The sequence below is a fragment of the Bombina bombina genome, chromosome 6, assembly GCF_027579735.1.
Source record: "Bombina bombina isolate aBomBom1 chromosome 6, aBomBom1.pri, whole genome shotgun sequence".
Taxonomy (NCBI): Eukaryota; Metazoa; Chordata; class Amphibia; order Anura; family Bombinatoridae; genus Bombina; species Bombina bombina.
The window spans coordinates 21,149,728-21,173,682 of record NC_069504.1 but is presented as its reverse complement, the minus strand read 5'-3'; positions in this window follow the sequence as shown (position 1 = coordinate 21,173,682).

The following is a 23,955-nucleotide window of genomic DNA, read 5'->3' as shown; positions in this document are numbered from 1 at the left end:
TTGTGCAGACCTTTTGTAATATGGTGCATAATTACTGATATATACTATACATATATAAACATTTATTGTGTGTGCAGACCTTTTGTAATGTGGTGCATAATTACTGATATATACTATACATATATAAACATTTATTGTGTGTGCAGACCTTTTGTAATGTGGTGCATAATTACTGATATATACTATACATATATAAACATTTATTGTGTGTGCAGACCTTTTGTAATGTGGTGCATAATTACTGATATATACTATACATATATAAACATGTATTGTGTGTGCAGATCTTTTGTAATGTGGTGCATAATTACTGATATATACTATACATATATAAACATTTATTGTGTGTGCAGACCTTTTGTAATGTGGTGCATAATTACTGATATATACTATACATATATAAACATTTATTGTGTGTGCAGACCTTTTGTAATGTGGTGCATAATTACTGATATATACTATACATATATAAACATTTATTGTGTGTACAGACCTTTTGTAATGTGGTGCATAATTACTGATATATACTATACATATATAAACATGTATTGTGTGTGCAGATCTTTTGTAATGTGGTGCATAATTACTGATATATACTATACATATATAAACATTTATTGTGTGTGCAGACCTTTTGTAATGTGGTGCATAATTACTGATATATACTATACATATATAAACATTTATTGAGTGTGTAGACCTTTTGTAATGTGGTGCATAATTACTGATATATACTATACATATATAAACATTTATTGCGTGTGCAGACCTTTTGTAATGTGGTGCATAATTACTGATACATACTATACATATATAAACATTTATTGAGTGTGCAGACCTTTTGTAATGTGGTGCATAATTACTGATATATACTATACATATATAAACATTTATTGAGTGTGCAGACCTTTTGTAATGTGGTGCATAATTACTGATATATTCTATACATATATAAACATTTATTGTTTGTGCAGACCTTTTGTAATGTGGTGCATAATTACTGATATATACTATACATATATAAACATTTATTGTGTGTGCAGACCTTTTGTAATGTGGTGCATAATTACTGATATATACTATACATATATAAACATTTATTGAGTGTGCAGACCTTTTGTAATGTGGTGCATAATTACTGATATATACTATACATATATAAACATTTATTGAGTGTGCAGACCTTTTGTAATGTGGTGCATAGTTACTGATATATACTATACATATATAAACATTTATTGAGTGTGCAGGCCTTTTGTAATGTGGTGCATAGTTACTGATATATACTATACATATATAAACATTTATTGAGTGTGCAGACCTTTTGTAATGTGGTGCATAATTACTGATATATACTATACATATATAAACATTTATTGAGTGTGCAGACCTTTTGTAATGTGGTGCATAATTACTGATACATACTATACATATATAAACATTTCTGTGTGTGCAGACCTTTTGTAATATGGTGCATAATTACTGATACATACTATACATATATAAACATTTATTGTGTGTACAGACCTTTTGTAATGTGGTGCATAATTACTGATACATACTATACATATATAAACATTTATTGAGTGTGCAGACCTTTTGTAATATGGTGCATAATTACTGATACATACTATACATATATAAACATTTATTGTGTGTACAGACCTTTTGTAATGTGGTGCATAATTACTGATACATACTATACATATATAAACATTTATTGAGTGTACAGACCTTTTGTAATGTGGTGCATAATTACTGATACATACTATACATATATAAACATTTATTGTGTGTACAGACCTTTTGTAATGTGGTGCATAATTACTGATACATACTATACATATATAAACATTTCAGTGTGTGCAGACCTTTTGTAATATGGTGCATAATATATAAACATTAGATATGTTGAAATGCAGAGCTTAAAGGGACACTCAAGTGAAAATTAAACTTCATGGCTCAGATAGAGCAGCATTTTTTAAACAACTTTCCAATTTACTTCAATTACCAAAATGTGCAGTCTTTTTATATTTATATTTTTTTGGTCACCAGCTCCTACTGAGCATGTGCAAGAATTTACAGAATATACAATTATACATTTGTGATTGGCTGATTGCAGTCACATGATACAGGGGAGTGGAAATAAACACAACTTACTACTCATTTGAAGTTCAGACTAAGGGGGATATTTATCAAAGGTCTGGCGGACCTGGTCCAACAGTGCGGATCCGGTCCGCCAGACCTCGCTGAATGCTGAGAGCAATACGCTCTCCGCATTCAGCATTGCACTAGCAGCTCTTGTGAACTGCTGGTGCAATGCAGCCTACTCTTTCTTTAGACCGCTGCTCCATAACTTGTGTTTCCGGTGAGCCTGAAGACTCGCCAGAAACACGGGCCCTCAAGATCCATCTAGACCTTGATAAATGGGCCCCTAAGGGTCATATATATCAAGCTCCATGTTTCTGGCAAGTCTTCAGGCTCCATAACCTGTCGGCCTGCTCTGAGGCAGCAGACAGACATCGCCAGAAATCAAACCGATCAAATACAATCGGGTTGACTGACACCACCTGCTGCCGGGCGATTGGCCGCAAATCTGCAGGGGGCGACATTGCACCAGCAGCTAACAAGAACTGCTGGTGCAATGATAAATGCAGAGAGCGTATGCTGTTGGCATTTATTGATGTGCAGCGGGCATGAGCCGCAATATCGGATCATGTCCGCTCGCACAATGATAATTCGGCTCCTAAGTGCTATTGCATTGTGTTGTTATTATATATTTGTTAATTGTGCACATCTACTGTATTTAATAGTCCTTATATATGTATGTAAGCATCTACATATATACAGTTCCCATAGATCGCAATATAAAGGCACTTTTTAGCAATGTTTTTTTTCTAACACTTCACAGCCGCCACTTTACCCCCCAAAACTGCCTAGTCCAGTTATTTAAATGAAAAATAAAAATTCTGCTATATTTATTTTTTAATAAAATACACTACATTGTATTTCGGGGGCAAGTGGGGATATTTATAAAATTAACCAGAGATTGGATCTGATTAATTTTTTAAGTGCTAATTGCTACGGCGAGTTTGTGGTAGCAATAAATAGCCACTTGTAATGGCTGGTTATTTATCGTGCACCTGCAATGGGTAAATTTGCTGTCTGCGGGCACTTGTAAGTTTTAGCCCTGTATTGCGTTGATTATGTGTCCCTTTATTAGAGACCTCACACTTCTTAGGGTTTGATGAGTTGTGGCCAGTGTCACCGCTGGCTAGCACAGTGTTAATACTACTATAACACTCTGTCACCACTTCTTTCTGCGCTCACTTGTCAGAGCTGATGGGACGGGACGCATTTAATTGTGTTTCATTTCCGCCTGGGAAAGGGCACCCAGTGCCTATCTCCTGCCGTATCTCACAAGTAATTCAGCTGCAGATGCCTCCGCAGACCTAAGGGGTGAAGCTTTTCATTACTTTTGGTCTCCCTTCTGCTGAAATCCCAGTCAGAAAAAAATAAATTATTTTTTTTTTGACAAAAAAATTGGTATTTTGTACGTTGAGCCGCCTACAGGAGAATATTTCATTTCTATTCCCTCTGCTGACAGCTCAGACACATGTAGGATTGATATTTAGCACATTTTCTTGCTGACAATATATGCCGCCTTACTTACAGTACAATCCCGGCAGCTGTCCAGTACAGCAGGCAGCGGAAAGCTACTTAGTTAACTCCTTCATTACCAGAAAGCTGTGATGGCAATCAAGAGGTTAAAAGCTTCAGAAACTATTAAGCATTGCTCATCTGCTCATTTGGAGATGTTGATTGCAAGCTCTTGAGGACAGTACTGGATATCAGTATTCACTTGAATAAAGCTCTCTATGCTATCTCCTACGTTATTCTAAGTATTTTCCTCACTAAAGCTCACTCATCAGGACAACTGGTGAAGCTGGAGGGGCTGCTAAGTCTACTGTCTTAGAGTCCCATATACACATCCACATACCATATATACAGCTCCTCACTTACCTGTATATATACTGCCCTATATAACATACCATATATATATATAGACACTCATTCATATATACTGCCCTATATAACATACTATATATACTGCCCTATATAACATACCGTATATACTGCCCCTTACACCTAATATATACTGCCCTATATAGCATACCATATATACAGCCACTCACTCATATACACTGCCCTATATAACATACTATATATACTGCCCTATATAACATACTATATATACTGCCCTATATAACATACCATATATATAGCCACTCATTCATATATACTGCCCTATATAACATACCATATATATATAGCCACTCATTCATATATACTGCCCTATATAACATACTATATATACTGCCCTATATAACATACCATATATACTGCCCCTTACACCTAATATATACTGCCCTATATAGCATACTATATATACTGCCCTATATAACATACTATATATACCGCCCCTTACACCTAATATATACTGCCCTATATAACATACTATATATACTGCCCTATATAACATACCATATATACTGCCCCTTACACCTAATATATACTGCCCTATATAGCATACTATATATACTGCCCTATATAACATACTATATATACTGCCCTATATAACATACCATATATATAGACACTCATTCATATATACTGCCCTATATAACATACTATATATACTGCCCTATATAACATACTATATATACTGCCCTATATAACATACCGTATATACTGCCCCTTACACCTAATATAGACTGCCCTATATAACATACCATATATACTGTCCTATATAACACACCATATATACTGCCCCTCACACCTAATATACACTGCCCTATATAACATATTATATATACTGCCACTCACAGCACACCTAATATATATGGCCCTATATAACATGCTGCCTATACTGCCCTATATAACAAACTGTATATACTGCCCTATATAAAAACTGCCCCTCACACCTAATATACACTGCCCTATATAACATATTATATATACTGCCACTCACAGCACACCTAATATATATGGCCCTATATAACATGCTGCCTATACTGCCCTATAAAACAAACTATATATACTGCCACTCATAGCATACCTAATATATACTGCCCTATATAAAAACTGCCCCTCACACCTAATATACACTGCCCTATATAACATATTATATATACTGCCACTCACAGCACACCTAATATATATATGGCCCTATATAACATGCCGCCTATACTGCCCTATATAACAAACTGTATATACTGCCCTATATAACAACTGCCCCTCACACCTAATATACACTGCCCTATATAACATATTATATATACTGCCACTCACAGCACACCTAATATATATGGCCCTATATAACATGCCGCCTATACTGCCCTATATAACAAACTGTATATACTGCCCTATATAACAACTGCCCCTCACACCTAATATACACTGCCCTATATAACATATTATATATACTGCCTCTCACAGCACACCTAATATATATGGCCCTATATAACATGCCGCCTATACTGCCCTATATAACAAACTGTATATACTGCCTCTCACAGCATACTTAATATATACTGCCCTATATAACATAGCATATATACTGCCACTCACAGCATACCTAATATATACTGCCCAATATAACATACCATATATGTAGCTCACACCCTGTATAACCACCTATATATACTACCACTTATATACTACCACTCACAGCACATCTAATATATACTGACCTACATAAAATGACATGTGTAGTTCTGACCCTGTAGAACCCCCTACATATATATATATATATATATATATATATATATATATATATATATATACTTCCTAGCAAATCTTATATATACTGGGCTACATAAAATGTTTTGGGGTAGCCCACAGATCCTCAGATCCCATATATATATACATTTATATAAAGCACTTGCTACAGAGGGTCACCTATACACAATATCCTAAATGAGATTCCATTTATCGCTCATACTATGTAGCAATGTATTTCTACACTGTCCTAACCAGCACCCTTCACTCCCATTTAATAATATACATATATTCACCGAATAAATTCATTTACTAGCTCCTTCTGTACTGATACTTATAGCTCAGTGACAGCCCCTTGGAAAGGATATAAAATGTCTGTTTCATTCTTGTAATAAAAACATCATTTTTAAAACGATTTTACCTTATATTTATTTTTAACTTCATTTGTGCAGTGTGTATTTCTTCCTGTCACAGCAGCACAAGGGGACTAGGGACTCTACAGAAAGCATATCTAGCTTGATGTCATAAATATTCTAGAGTAACATGAGCTGGCTTAGGGTTCAGTGACTGATAGAGAAACAGGACATTATTTTTTTGCTCATGCTCAGAAGAGGCAGACTGCAAGTTCTCAGCATGCCAGCTCCCTATTGGCTACACTGATAATTTTTTAATGCTCAGTAATGTTATTTGACGCTTATTAACACATTCACTTGTTATGCTTGCTTTGATTTATCATGTTTAACACTTTATCAGCCACATATAGATACATAATGAATCTGTCCCAGAGAGACATGCACAGAGCATAAAGCAGTCATTTCCCCTCTCAGTCAGCTCCTTAACAACCAGTTACACCCCCTACCAAAAATGATATATCATTAAAGGGATATGAAACCCAATTTTTTTCCTTTCATAATTCAGATAGAGCAGCAATTTTAAGCACCTTTCTAATTTACTCAGTTTTTCATCGTTCTCTTGTTATCTTTATTTGAAAAGCAGGAATGTAAGCTTAGGAGCCAGTCCATTTTGGGTTCAGCACCTGGGTAGCAATTGCTGATTGGTGGCTAAATGTAGGATTGCATATCCCTTTAATTAACCTCTGACTGACACATGTAGGTAATTTGTTATTCCTTTACAAGCAGACAGATACAAATCAGCCATATACAGACAGAATAGTGATTGACCCCTTCCAACCTGACAAAGATTAGTTATAACCCCTAAAACCTAACAGACAACAAGACAGATAATTACTTTCTTGCATACATATATAGAGCAGAGGTTAGATTGAATGATCTATCTGAATGATGAAAGAAATATTTTGGGTTTCATGTCCCTTTAACCGTTATATACACTGCACTTCCCAGAATTCAGTTCCCTATATTAGCCGTTATATACACTGCACTTCCCAGAACTCAGTTCCCTATATTAGCCGTTATATACACTGCACTTCCCAGATTTCAGTTCCCTATATTAGCCGTTATATACACTGCACTTCCCAGATTTCAGTTCCCTATATTAGCCGTTATATACACTGCACTTCCCAGAACTCAGTTCCCTATATTAGCCGTTATATACACTGCACTTCCCAGATTTCAGTTCCCTATATTAGCCGTTATATACACTGCACTTCCCAGATTTCAGTTCCCTATATTAACCGTTATATACACTGCACTTCCCAGAACTCAGTTCCCCATATTAGCCGTTATATACACTGCACTTCCCAGATTTCAGTTCCCTATATTAACCGTTATATACACTGCACTTCCCAGAACTCAGTTCCCTATATTAGCCGTTATATACACTGCACTTCCCAGATTTCAGTTCCCTATATTAACCGTTATATACACTGCACTTCCCAGAACTCAGTTCCCCATATTAGCCGTTATATACACTGCACTTCCCAGATTTCAGTTCCCTATATTAGCCGTTATATACACTGCACTTCCCAGAATTCAGTTCCCTATATTAGCCGTTATATACACTGCACTTCCCAGAACTCAGTTCCCTATATTAGCCGTTATATACACTGCACTTCCCAGATTTCAGTTCCCTATATTAGCCGTTATATACACTGCACTTCCCAGATTTCAGTTCCCTATATTAACCGTTATATACACTGCACTTCCCAGAACTCAGTTCCCCATATTAGCCGTTATATACACTGCACTTCCCAGATTTCAGTTCCCTATATTAACCGTTATATACACTGCACTTCGCAGATTTCAGTTCCCTATATTAACCGTTATATACACTGCACTTCCCAGATTTCAGTTCCCTATATTAACCGTTATATACACTGCACTTCCCAGATTTCAGTTCCCTATATTAACCGTTATATACACTGCACTTCCCAGATTTCAGTTCCCTATATTAACCGTTATATACACTGCACTTCCCAGATTTCAGTTCCCTATATTAACCGTTATATACACTGTACTTCCCAGATTTCAGTTCCCTATATTAACCGTTATATACACTGTACTTCCCAGATTTCAGTTCCCTATATTAACCGTTATATACACTGCACTTCCCAGAACTCAGTTCCCCATATTAGCTGTTATATACACTGTACTTCCCAGAACTCAGTTCCCTATATTAGCTGTTAAATACACTGCATTTCCCTGAATTCATCTCCCCATATTAGCCGTTATATACACTGTACTTCCCAGAATTCAGTTCCCTATATTAGCCGTTATATACACTGTACTTCCCAGAATTCAGTTCCCTATATTAGCCGTTATATACACTGCACTTCCCAGAACTCAGTTCCCCATATTAGCCGTTATATACACTGCACTTCCCAGAACTCAGTTCCCCATATTAGCCGTTATATACACTGCACTTCCCAGAACTCAGTTCCCCATATTAGCTGTTCTATACTGTACACTGTACTTCCCAGAACTCAGTTCCCTATATTAGCCGTTATATACACTGCACTTCCCAGAACTCAGTTCCCCATATTAGCTGTTCTATACTGTACACTGTACTTCCCAGATTTCAGTTCCCTATATTAGCCGTTATATACACTGCACTTCCCAGAACTCAGTTCCCCATATTAGCTGTTCTATACTGTACACTGTACTTCCCAGATTTCAGTTCCCTATATTAGCCGTTATATACACTGCACTTCCCAGAACTCAGTTCCCCATATTAGCTGTTCTATACTGTACACTGTACTTCCCAGATTTCAGTTCCCTATATTAGCCGTTATATACACTGCACTTCCCAGAACTCAGTTCCCCATATTAGCTGTTCTATACTGTACACTGTACTTCCCAGATTTCAGTTCCCTATATTAGCCGTTATATACACTGCACTATACAGGTATATTGTATCACTGCACTATGCAAACCACAGTCAGAAGCTGAACAAAGCTTGTATAAGGCTTTCTTGTCAGGTAGCCCATAACTCAGCAGTATAACACTCAGGCATTGATCAGGTCAGAAAATATTATGTGTTTATCTATAGAAATTGTAAATACACAGATCATTAAGATCAAAATGGTTCCTTCAATATCACCTCATATCTCAATAGTAACTTCTAATTACTACATTATTCAATCATAATTTGTTGCAGAATTAAATTTCACAACATAAAAGTCTGTAACTCTGTGTAACCAGAGGATTTCATTTCCTTCTGTCTGTTTGTCCCTCTGTCTATCCGTTTATCTGTCCTCTATATTAGTCTGTATGTCCGCTCAGAATTCCCGTATGAAGTTCATTGTGCGGTTATTTATAAGGTTTTCACATTTATTCCTTTTAATCTATTGAAAAACATCACGTTATTACAACCCATTGGTTTTGTGACACGACAACGCTACATCTTTATCGCATTTTTCAAGCAGTGTTTTTCTGTTTGCATAGTTTTTTTTTGTTTTTTCAACATTACCATTAAAGGGACACTGAACCCAAATTTTTGTCTTCCGTGATTCAGATAGAGCATGCAATTTTAAGCAACTTTCTAATTTACTTCTAGCATCAACTTTTCTTCGTTCTCTTACTATCTTTATTTGAAAAAGAAGGCATCTAAGCTTTTTTTGTTGTTCAGAACTCTGAACAGCACTTTTTTATTGGTGGATGAATTTATTCACCAATCAGCAAGAACAACACAGGTTGTTCACCCAAAATGGGCCGGCATCTAAACTTACATTCTTGCATTTCAAATAAAGATACCAAGAAAATGAAGAAAATTTGATAATAGGAGTAAATTAGAAAGTTTCTTAAAATGTTATGCTCTATCTGAATCACGAAAGAAAAAATGTGGGTTCAGTGTCCCTTTAAGGTTTAATCGTACTTAGCACTATTGCTTTTGGTTTAACAGAAAGTGACAAAAAAAGCACAATCACAACTAAAATACACATGATCAGAACATTCATTACTAATGGCCATATAGTGTTTGCACAATTATATCAAATTATATAAAACAATAATTCCACATGTATCATTATTTAATATTGTATTAGATTACAAGTGGAGCGCTAATTTATTGCCGTTTGCGTGCTTGCAATAAATAATAATAATTAAAAAGTGGCTAATTATTGCTGCAGCAGGCCCGCCCCAAATGCCCCCAAAATACAGTGGTGTGTATTTTATTTAAAACATAAAAATTGTAGCATTTTTTTTTAATAAAATAACAGCAACAGGCCGTTTTGGGGGGCTAAAGTTGACAGGTGTGAGAAAAAAAATCCCGCAATATTTAGCGCTGCGGAATCTGTTGGCGCTCTACAAATAACTGATAATAATATTTAGCGCTCTACTTTAAATTAAAAACAACGGCATCACACAAACAATCTAGTCAGCCGTCATCATCAAGTTAAGCTTAGCTCTCATGTTTTACGCTGAGACATTTCATAGTAAAGACACAAGCTGTGGAGCAAAGCTTTCACAACCTGAGCCAACATAAATCCAGGCCATCGATCAGTCTCACATATCCTAAAATGGCATCACATAAAGATAATGGTTGCCTAACCTAAGGGAACAGTTTGCCCTCCATAACAGGATATGTTGCAACCACACATCTATATTATGTCATTTGCAGCACTTTTCTTGCAGTCTGTATATATTTTAGTTTTCTAAAATACTTTTGTTCGCCCTAGAAGTGATACAAAATATATCATTGTTATTTTTTTTCAGAGGTCATGGGTCCCTGATCTAAATACACTGATTGTAGTTTCATAACCAATTGATGAGTTACAAACCCACTGATAACATATTATTCCCATATAAAACCTGCTGATAACATATTATTCCTATATAAAACCTGCTGATAACATATTATTCCCATATAAAACCTGCTGATAACATATTATTCCCATATAAAACCTGCTGATAACATATTATTCCCATATAAAACCTGCTGATAACATATTATTCCTATATAAAACCTGCTGATAACATATTATTCCTATATAAAACCTGCTAACATATTATTCCTATATAAAACCTGCTAACATATTATTCCTATATAAAACCTGCTAACATATTATTCCTATATAAAACCTGCTAACATATTATTCCTATATAAAACCTGCTGATAACATATTATTCACATATAAAACCCGCTGATAGCATATTATTCCTATATAAAACCCGCTGATAACATAGTATTCCCATATAAAACCCGCTGATAACATATTATTAGATGTGGAGCCGCTGTGATGTTAAAAGATGATTCTTTATTCAAAATTCCTTAAAAATAAGGAGGCATCCCAAACATATGAAGAGGAAACTGCCGCTTACATGTTTCGGCCATTGTGGTCGTAGTCATAGCATGCAGTGATACTATACAGGTGTGATTAAAACAGGTAAGGTATTACCTGATTGGATAGACATAAAAGAAACGCCCATATGTAAATTCCACAGTTTCATTAACTCATAGTAGCCCTAATCCAAAATTCAATACAGACAATGGAGCCATAATGTGTAATGAATAGTGGATGTGAAAAAGGAACAAATACATATATAAAATATATATCTATAATCAAATACAATTGTGATAATAAATATTAATGATAATAATAATGTGTTGAAGGGCTAGGAGATGCAGTAAAATAAAACAAGAGCATACTCAGGTATACTGGGAAAGTAAGAATAAGGTATATAAATAACAGCAGAAGTTATTCTTCATATATCTTACTTAACCCCTCAGGAAATAATGCCCAATGCCCAAATTGAGTTTTATTAAAAGGCATAGAGGTCCCATAATAATAGATAATACAAAGCGCACAAGATGTTAATTGAAGTAAGGGCCAAAAACACATATCTCATCTACAGCATTCAAGTGTCAGTATGTAACCTATCTATATCATAGTAAGGATAAGATGAAGGAGATGGCTACCCTTCTAATAAAACCTACTCAAGAGGTATGTATATATATCAAGGGGTACATAGATGTATAGATTAATAAATTAATTTATTAAGGAGGAGGAACCCCGCCCTAGGGACCACAAGGATAATACCTATGTTCCCAGAAAGCACTCACTCCCAGAAATTAATCAAATCATATCTGGAGTTTAAGCCATGGGGTGTTCTGGATTTTTCACCTTAAGACCAGAACACCTCACACTTGGCCAGAATGCTTTCGAGGTCTCCTCCTCTTTTTGGCGTAACAACTTTCTCAATGGCAATCCACCTAAAAGTGTCTAATTTGCCATTGTGGACAGTTGTGAAGTGCTGCACAAGTAGTGAGGTCGATTTCCCTCTCTCATGAGTGGAAATATGTTCCCTTATACGTGTATTTATATCCCTGGACATAAGTCCTGTGTATTGAATGTTACACTTGATGCAGGTGATTAGATAGATAACACTGGTATGGGTGCAATTCATGCATGTCTTGATGTCATATATTTTGCCTGTAAAGGCTGAGGTGAAAGTATTAGATATTTGGACATAAGGGATATAAATACACGTATAAGGGAACATATTTCCACGCTTGAGAGAGGGAAATCGACCTCACTACTTGTGCAGCACTTCACAACTGTCCACAATGGCAAATTAGACACTTTTAGGTGGATTGCCATTGAGAAAGTTGTTACTCCAAAAAGAGGAGGAGACCTCGAAAGCATTCTGGCCAAGCGTGAGGTGTTCTGGATTTTTCACCTTAAGACCAGAACACCCCATGGCTTAAACTCCAGATATGATTTGATTAATTTCTGGGAGTGAGTGCTTTCTGGGACCATAGGTATTATCCTTTTGGTCCGTAGGGCGGGGTTCCTCCTCCTTAATAAATTAATTTATTAATCTATACATCTATGTACCCCTTGATATATATACATACCTCTTGAGTAGGTTTTATTAGAAGGGTAGCCATCTCCTTCATCTTATCCTTACTATGATATAGATAGGTTACATACTGACACTTGAATGCTGTAGATAAGATATGTGTTTTTGGCCCTTACTTCAATTAACATCTTGTGCGCTTTGTATTATCTATTATTATGGGACCTCTATGCCTTTTAATAAAACTCAATTTGGGCATTGGGCATTATTTCCTGAGGGTTTAAGTAAGATATATGAAGAATAACTTCTGCTGTTATTTATATACCTTATTCTTACTTTCCCAGTATACCTGAGTATGCTCTTGTTTTATTTTACTGCATCTCCTAGCCCTTCAACACATTATTATTATCATTAATATTTAATATCACAATTGTATTTAATTATTGATATATATTTTATATATGTGTTTTCTTTACATCAGTATTAAGCATATTTTCAATATATGTATTTGTCCCTTTTTGACATCCACTATTCATTACACATTATGGCTCCCTTTTTTTGTGGTCTATGTTCTTTTTGTTTTATAACATTATGACCGCTATGGCTCCATTGTCTGTATTGAATTTTGGATTAGGGCTACTATGAGTTAATGGAACTGTGTAATTTACATATGGGCGTTTTTTTTCTTTCATGTCTATCCAATCAGGTAATACCTTACCTGTTTTAATCACACCTGTATAGTATCTGTTACGGTTGCCTCCAGGCTGGCTGGAAGTTGGACCGTAGAAAAGGATGCTCCTAGCGCTCACCAAAGGAGCAGCAGCACCGTAGACTCTATAACTGCTGCGTAGCCACCATAAGTAATGCAGACTCTATGAACCACCGCTGCTGGGCTGGTATCTCGCCATCTGCTCTGCGCCCTGGACCTATGACCAGGCTCCAGTAGGTGAACCTCTTCCTTCTGTAGCAATCCCTGTAGCTAAGGGAGTATGAAGAGCATAGCAATCCCTGTAGTGATTATAAACTGTATCCTACAAACATGAGTCAAAGCTTCAAGTTAGAGGGTCAACATAGGTCTCATGTGCTGGAGCACACAGCCTGCTTTTTATTGAGGTTACATGCAAACAGGACACTCTCAGGGGGAGGCATAAAATCCCCCATCACACATTTGATATTAGATAGAGAGACACTGCCTTTGACAGGCCACAACATTACTTCAGCAGATAACATTTTACACACAATAAAACAATGCAGTCCACCTTATCACTACTAGAAGTCTGATTAGACAATGGGAAAGTTTATCACTAAACTTAATTAGAGCTGATCCCAGCAAACTTGTATTTAGAATGCTTCTTGAAGCTGAACAAAGTTATCTCTGTAGTTCTGACCGAAGGGTCTGTCACATAGCACTTAATGGCACACAATGAAACTGAACAAAGTGGGAGAAAGCCAGGGACAAGTCATTTCACAGGTCTGGGGACATAGTCTTAAAGGGGCATTGTTCACCAAAGTCACAATATGTCCCCAGACGGTTCTTAAAGGGCCACACACACCCAACAAAAGTCAATATGTCCTCAGGGGCACAATCTTCCAGGGGCCATAGTCATGTGGAAGGAGGCTGGCAAATAGGCTTCTCCAAACTCCAGGGAAGCAGGGCAATTTTCCATTTAAAGGGCCAGTTACAAACAGCAGTTTGTAACAGTATCACTGCATGCTATGACTATGGCTACAATGGCCGAAACATGTAAGCAGCAGTTTCCTCTTCATATGTTTGGGATGCCTCCTTATTTTTAAGGAATTTTGAATAAAGAATAATCTTTTAACATCACAGCGGCTCCACATCTACTTTGTTCCTGCTTTCTACCAGCATACGGAACCGCTGTGCCCGCCTGGTCGGGTTTGCTGCAGCCAGTCCAGGAACCTATACTCTCTCTCCCCCACCTCGCGAATACGTCACTTGCGATGCCAATGGAGCCTTTTTCCGGATCCAGCCAGCGTGCAGACTGCAAACGCCGGGCGATCAGCTGTGGCAGTTGTCGAGTGTGTCTCAGACCGTGGAGGTAAAAGAAACAAGCCGAGTACAGCCCTAGAGCTCACGCAGCACGCATCGTTTGTCAAGGTAATTCCATGGCGGCATGGAGGTAGGGGGGAGTTGATATCAGGTGTTGAATAACAGGTCCTGGTGAATAACATCGCTTTGAATGTGATAAGCGCATATAGACTATAAACAGTGTGCCTTTCTTTCTTCTATATTTTGTGATAACATATTATTCCCATATAAAACCCGCTGATAACATATTATTCCCATATAAAACCCGCTGATAACATATTATTCCCATATAAAACCCGCTGATAACATAGTATTCCCATATAAAACCCGCTGATAACATAGTATTCCCATATAAAACCCGCTGATAACATAGTATTCCCATATAAAACCCGCTGATAACATAGTATTCCCATATAAAACCCGCTGATAACATAGTATTCCCATATAAAACCCGCTGATAACATAGTATTCCCATATAAAACCCGCTGATAACATATTAATCCATATAAAACCTGCTGATAACATATTATTCACATATAAAACCTGCTGATAACATATTATTCACATATAAAACCCACTGATAACATATTATTCACATATAAAACAGGCTAATAACATATTATTCCCATATAAAACCCGCTGATAACATATTATTCCCACATAAAACCTGCTAGTGATGTCGCGAATTGTTTGCCGGCGAATAGAACATAGCTTGTTCGCGTTCGCAGCGGCGGGCAAACAAATGCGATGTTCAATCCGCCCCCAATTCGTCATCATTGAGTAAACTTTGACCCTGTATCTCACAGTCTGCAGACACATTTCAGCCAATCGGCAGCAGACACTCCCTCCCAGCTCCTGAACAGCAGCCATTTTAGATTCATTCTGATCCTGCATTCTTAGTGAGAGGAGGGATAGTGTAGCTCCTGCTGATTTTATAGGGAAATTGATAGCTAGGCTAGTGTATTCAGTGTCCACTATAGTCCTGAAGGACTCATCTGATCTCTGCTGTAAGGACAGCACCCCAAAAAGCCCTTTTTAGGGCTAGAACCATCAGTCTGTTTTTTTTTTTTTTGCCTGTGTAATTTTATTGTGAAACATCAGTCTGCTAGTGAAATCTAATTGCAGTTGCCTGCCTGCAGTGCCACCACTCATATCTGTTGTAACAGTAGTGTAAATTTAAAAAAAATTTTTTTTTGACTGTGAAACATCAGTCTGCTAGTGTAATCTAATAGCAGTTGCCTGCCTGCCAGCGTGTGTGCCAGGCCCACTTGCTAAGTGCCACCACTCATATCTGTTGTAACAGTAGTGTAAATTTTTTTTAAAAAAAAATTTTTTGACTGTGAAAGATCAGTCTGCTAGTGTAATCTAATAGCAGTTGCCTGCCAGCGTGTGTGCCAGGCCCACTTGCCAACTAGTGCCACCACTCATATCTGTTGTAACAGTAGTGTAAATTTTGTAAAAAAAAAAACTTTTTTGACTGTGAAACATCAGTCTGCTAGTGTAATCTAATTGCAGTTGCCTGCCTGCCAGCGTGTGTGCCAAACCCACTTGCCAACTAGTGCCACCACTCATATCTGTTGTAACAGTAGTGTAAATTTTTTTAAAAAAAAACACTTTTTTGACTGTGAAACATCAGTCTGCTAGTGTAATCTAATAGCAGTTGCCTGCCTGCCAGCGTGTGTGCCAGGCCCACTTGCCAACTAGTGCCACCACTCATATCTGTTGTAACAGTAGTGTAGCTTTTTTGTGTCAGGCTCACAGCGTATACTGTGCCCACTTGCCCAGTGCCACCACTCATATCTTGTTTAATAGTAGTGTAAGTGTACATTTAAAAAAAAAAAAAACTTTTTGGATTGTGAAACATCAGTCTGCTTTTTTGTGCCAGGCTCACAGCATATACTGTGCCCACTCACCCAGTGCCACCACTCATATCTTGTTTAATAGTAGTGTAAGTGTACTTTTAAATAAAAATGACAGGCAGAGGCAGGCCACCCAGCAGGTGCCGTCGTGGTTGTGGTGCTGTAATTCCCTTTGACCCTACAATAATGCCCAGTGTTCGGAGGCCACGTACCATGAACGCGAAAAGTTCTGAGGAGGACCTAGTTGACTGGCTAACATAGGACACCCAATCTTCTACAGCTTCCGCTCGGAACCTTGACGCACCATTCACCTCCAGCTTAGCTTCAGGCACCTCTCAAGTGACCACTCGCCCGCCTGCTGCCACCACCAACACTAGCACCACAGCCGCTTCACTTGATCTGTCAGAGGAGTTATTGACACATCAGTTTGAAGAAATGAGTGAAGCGCAACCATCATTGACAGAGGATGTAGATAACAGTGATATGTCTCAGTCAGGCAGCATTACAGATATGAACGTACAGTGTGATGATGATGACGTACCTGCTGCTGCTTCCTTTGTTGATTTGTCAGATACAAGTGAAGCGGTTGATGATGATGCGTCCGTGGATGTCACGTGGGTGCCCGCTAGAAGAGAAGAAGAGGGGGAAAGTTCAGATGGGGAGACAGAGAGGAGGAGGAGGAGACGAGTTGGAAGCATGGGGAGGTCGTCGCAAGGAGCTAGTGGCACAGTCAGACAGCATGCATCGGCACCCGGGGTCAGCCAGACAGCACACCAATCAACGCAAGCTGTTGCCACCACCAGAATGCCGTAATCGCAGAGCTCAGCAGTGTGACTTTTTTTTGTGTGTCTGCCTCTGACAACAGCGATGCCATTTGCAACCTGTGCCAAAAGAAACTGAGTCGTGGGAAGTCCAACACCCACCTAGGTACAACTGCTTTGCGAAGGCACATGATCTCACATCACAAACGCCGATGGGATGAACACATGAGTAGAAGCAGCACACAAACTCAAAGCCGCCATCCTCCTCCTGGTCCAGCATCTTCAGCCACGTCAACCACTGCTGTCCACCTTGCCCCCTCTCAACCATCCGCCACTCCGTCTCTCTTCCATAGCAGTTCCTGCTCATCTGCCCACAGTCAGGTGTCTGTCAAGGACATGTTTGAGCGTAAGAAGCCAATGTCCCAAAGTCACCCCCTTGCCCGGCGTCTGACAGCTGGCTTGTCTGAACTCTTAGCCCGCCAGCTTTTACCATACAAGCTGGTGGAGTCTGAGGTGTTCAAAAAATTTGTAGCTATTGGGACACCGCAGTGGAAGGTACCCGGCTGAAATTTCTTTTCACAAAAGGCAATCTCCAACCTGTACTCGATTGTGCGAAAGGAAGTAATGGCATGTCTGGCACACAGTGCTGGGGCAAGGGTCCATCTGACCACTGATAGCTGGTCTGCAAAGCATGGTCAGGGCAGGTATATCACCTACACTGCGCATTGGGTAAACCTGCTGATGGCTGCCAAGCATGGAATGCGTGGCTCTGCAGAGGAGTTGGTGACACCGCCACGACTTGCAGGCAGGCCTGCTGCCACCTCCTCTACTCCACCTACTCCATCCTCTTCCATAACCTCCTCGGCTGAGTCCTCTTCTGCTGCTGCATCTTGCTCCACATCAACGGCACTCCCCCAACTCCGCAAGTACTATTCCACATCCCGGATACGGCAGTGTCACGCCTTCTTGGGGTTGACTTGCCTGAAAGCAGAGAGTCACACCGGAACATCACTCCTGTCCACCCTGAACGCACAGGTGGATCAGTGGCTGACTCCACACCAAATGGAGATCGGCAAAGTGGTTTCTGACAACGGAAGTAATTTGTTGGCGGCATTGAAATTGGGCAAGTTGACACATGTGCCATGCATGGCACATGTGTGTAATCTGATCGTACAACGGTTTGTGCATAAGTACCCAGGCTTACAGGACGTCCTGAAGCAGGCCAGGAAGGTGTGTGGTCATTTCAGGCATTCCTACACGGCCATGGCGAATTTTGCAGATATCCAGCGGCGAAACAACATGCCAGTGAGGCGCTTGATTTGCGACAACCCGACAAGTTGGAATTCAACACTCTTAATGTTCGACCACCTGCTGCAACAAGAAAAATCCGTTAACGAGTATTTGTATGACCGGGGTGCTAGGACAGCCTCTGCGGAGCTGGGGATTTTTTTGCCATGTTACTGGACGCTCATGCGCAATGCCTGTAGGCTCATGCGTCCTTTTGAGGAGGTGACAAACCTAGTCAGTCGCACCGAAGGCACCATCAGCGACATCATACCATTTGTTTTCTTCCTGGAGCGTGCCCTGCGAAGAGTGATGGATCAGGCCATAGATGAGCGTGAAGAGGAAGAGGAAGGGTTGTGGTCACCATCACCACCAGAAACAGCCTTATCAGCATCGCTTGCTGGACCAGCGACAACGCTGGAAGAGGATTGTGAGGAAGAGGAGTCAGAGGAGGAATGTGGCTTGGAGGAGGAGGAGGAAGACCAACCACAACAGGCATCCCAGGGTGCTCATTGTCACCTATCTGGTACCCGTGGTGTTGTACGTGCCTGGGGGGAAGAAGATACCTTCAGTGAGATCATTGAGGATGAGGAACGGGACATGAGTAGCTCGGCATCCAACCGTGTGCAAATGGGGTCTTTCATGCTGTCGTGCCTGTTGAGTGACCCTCGTATAAAAAGCTGAAGGAGAAGGACCTGTACTGGGTGTCCACGCAACTAGACCCCGGTATAAGCATAAAGTGCCTGAAATGTTACCAAATTCACTCAAGTCGGAAAGGATGCAGCAGTTCCAAAATAAATTAAAAAGTATGCTTTACAAAGCGTATAAGGGTGATGTCACAGCACAATAGAAATCTAACAGGGGAAGAGGTGAAAGTAATCCTCCGACTCCCACGACCACGCCGGCAAGGACAGGACGCTTTACAGACGTGTTGTTGATGGAGGACATGCAGAGCTTTTTAACTCCTATGCATCGCCACAGCCCTTCGGGGTCCACCCTCAGAGAACGACTCGACCGACAGGTAGCAGACTATCTCGCCTTAACTGCAGATCTCGACACTCTGAGGAGCGAGGAATCCCTTGACTACTGGGTGTGCAGGCTTGACCTGTGGCCTGAGCTATCCCAATTTGCAATAGAACTTCTGGCCTGCCCCGCTTCAAGTGTCCTGTCAGAAAGGACCTTCAGTGCAGCAGGAGGTATTGTCACTGAGAAGAGAAGTCGCCTAGGTCAAAAAAGTCTAGATTACCTCACCTTTATTAAGATGAATGAGGGATGGATCCCGAAGGGACTGACATTGGGCGATACATTTAAGTAAAAAAGGCCTGATGAGATGATCTGCCTTGGGCTATAAATGGTCCACAAGCTGCTGTATGTTATCTTCGAATGCCGGATGACTTGCGTGACTTATCCGCCACCAACTAGGGTTCAAGCCGCAATGTTTTAGGGCACTTTCTGCCAGGGAAACAAACATCAATTTTTCTGGCCACTGCTACAGCAGCGGCTGCAACAATACCTAATTTTTCAGGCATGTGTACATGCCAAATTTTTCTGGCCTCTGGTGCTGCACTGTGGCTTCAAAAAACAAAACAAAAAAAAGGCACGTAACAGGGATTAAAGTGACATGAATAGTACTACTTAACACACCACTCCTATCTGGTGGCACATTAGATTGCACGCGCAGTGCCCCAATATTTGAAGTAGGAGGACCGACCAAGCATCTTTTTCCATCTCCCAGTTCCTAAAATCCATGCCATATAAACGTCCCCTGATAGGGGACGTAACAGGGATTAAAGTGATAGGAATAGTACTACTTAACACACCACTCCTATCTGGTGGCACAGTAGATTGCACGTGCAGTGCCCCAATATTTGAAGTAGGAGGACCGACCAAGAATCTTTTTCCATCTCCCGGTTCCTAAAATCCATGCCATATACACGTCCCCTGATAGGGGACACCGCAGTGGAAGGTACCTGGCCGAAATTTCTTTGCACAAAAGGCAATCCCCAACCTGTACTCGATTGTGCAAAAGGAAGTAACCTTACCATGGGTCACAGACCGCACGTCTTGTAATTCTCTGTCTGAGAAATTATCTATCTATCAAATCTATCTATTGATCTATCAAATCTATCTATCGCATCTATCAAATGTATCTATTGCATCTATTGATCTATCTATCTAATCTATGTATCTATCTATCTATCAAATCTATCTATCTCGTGGCCGGACCGACCAAGCATCTTTTTCCATCTCCCGGTTCCTAAAATCTATGCCATATACACGTACCCTGATAGGGGACGTAACAGGTATTAAACTGATAAGAATAGTACTACTTGACAGACCACTCATATCTGTTGGCACAGTAGATTGCACGCGGTGCTCTGACAAAAAGCAGAAGGAAATTTGGCAGACGGACATTTGGCCGACAGATAGAAAGCTAAAGAATGTTCCGATTTCGGCCGAGGGCAGATACGTTCCAAAGTGCTCTGTTCTTATCAGAGCCTCGGGCGCCGCAACTGCCTCTGGGAACCTTACCATGGGTCCCAGACCGCACGTCTTGTAATTCTCTGTCTGGGAAATTATCTATTTATCTATCAAATCTATCTATTTATCTATCAAATCTATCTATCTATCTATTGTATCTATCAAATGTATTTATTGCATTTATTGATCTATCTAATCTATGTATCTATCTATCTATAAATCTATCTATCTCGTGGCAATGGGGAGTTTGCGGTTGTGCAAATGGACTGTTTGCGGTGCGTTAAACGGGGAGTTTGGTCTGTCACTGTGAAGCGGGTGTAACCCTTACACTACCCGATCGATACAACATCATACCTGATGTTTTAAAGCACGTTATTCCAAACAATTTAGGAATGTTAGGTGATTTATGCCCTATATGGATTAAAACCAGACTCTGCATCAACTATGTAATTTTCCGTGGGAGTTTTGCCATGGATCCCCCTCCGGCATGCCACAGTCCAGGTGTTAGTACCCTTGAAACAACTTTTCCATCACTATTGTGGCCAGAAAGAGTCCCTGTGTGTTTTAAAATTCGCCTGCCTATTGAAGTCAATGGCGGTTTGCCCGGTTCGCCCGTTCGCGAACACTTGCGGAAGTTCGCATCCGCCGTTTGCGAACCGAAATTTTTAGGTTTGTGACATCACTACTGATAACATATTATTCCCATATAAAATCCACTGATAACATATTATTCCCATATAAAAAAATTGTATGGTGAAACGTAAATCTGAAAAAGTCTAACCAAATGTGGTAAGAGTTTCCAATAAAATAGATTGTACAGTGAAACGTTAAGCTGTAAAGTCTAACCAAATGGGGCAAGAGTTTCCCATAGAAGAGATTTTAAGGTGTCAAGATAAGGGAGTTGTCTATCTCATTGAATGCACATGCAATAAACAATGTATAGGAGAGACAAGAACCCTAAGGGAACACAGTAGGGACAATCTTGAGAGAGGAAATTTGGATACTAACCTATACAATCACTTTAAAAAGGTAAATAATAACTATGTGCAAGATTTTACCTTTTGGGGATTTTAAAAGTGAAACCCATTTGGAGCTGTGGAAATTTTGAGCTGTTGTTGCTATGTAAAGTAGCAGAGATAATCTACAACATGAAAACACTATTCCCATTGGGTCTAAACTCTAAACTAGACATATCAACCTTTGTTTATTACAAAAAAGTGGATGTGTGTGTATATATATATATTTATACAGTATCTCACAAAAGTGAGTACACCCCTCTAATTTTTGTAAATATTTATTATATCTTTCATGTGACAACACTGAAGAAATGACACTTTGCTACAATGTAAATAGTGAGTGTACAGCCTGTATAACAGTGTAAATTTGCTGTCCCCTCAAAATAACTCAACACACAGCCATTAATGTCTAAACGGTTGGCAACAAAAGTGAGTACACCCCTAAGTAGAAATGTCCAAATTGGGCCGAAAGTGTCAATATTTTGTGTGGTCACCATTATTTTCCAACACTGCCTTAAACCTTTGGGGCATGTAGTTCACCAGAGCTTCCCAGGTTGCCACTGAAGTCCTCTTCCATTCCTCCATGACGATATCACAGAGCTGATGGATGTTAGAGACCTTGCAATCTCCCACCTTCCATTTGAGGATGCCCCACAGATGCTCAATAGGGTTTAGGTCTGGTGACATGCTTGGCCAGTCCATCACCTTTACCCTCAGATTCTTTAGCAAGGCAGTGGTCATTCTAAGAGGTGTGTTTGGGGTCGTTATCATGTTGGAATACTTCCCTGCAGCCCACTCTCCAAAGGGAGGGGATCAAGCTCTGCTTCAGCATGTCACAGTACATGTTGGCATTCATGGTTCCCTCAATGAACTGTTGCTCCCCAGTGCCAGCAGCACTCATGCAGGCCCAGACCATGACACTCCCACCACCATGCTTGACTGTAGGCAAGACACACTTCTCTTTGTGCTCCTCACCTGGTTGCCGCCACACACGCTTGACACCATCTGAACCAAATAAGTTTATCTTGGTCTCATCGGACCACAGGACATGGTTCCAGTAATTCATGTCCTTAGTCTGCTTGTCTTTAGCAAACTGTGAGCAGGCTTTCTTGTGCATCACATTTAGAAGAGGCTTCCTTCTGGGACGACAGCCATGCAGACCAATTTGATGCAGTGTGCGGCATATGGTCTGAGCACTGACAGGCTGACCCCCCCAATCTTTAAATTTCCCAAAGACAACCTCTGGATATGATGCTGAGCACCTTCACTCAACTTCTTTGGTCGACTATGGCAACGCCTGTTCTGAGTGGAACCGGTCCTGTGAAACTGCTGTATTTTCTTGCCCACCTTGCTGCAGCTCAGTTTCAGGGTCTTGGCAATCTTCTTATAGCCTAGGCCATCTTTATGTAGAGAAACAATTCTTTTTTCAGATCCTCAGAGTTCTTTGCCATGAGGTGCCATGTTGAACTTCCAGTGACCAGCCTGAGAGAGTGTAAGAGCGATAACACA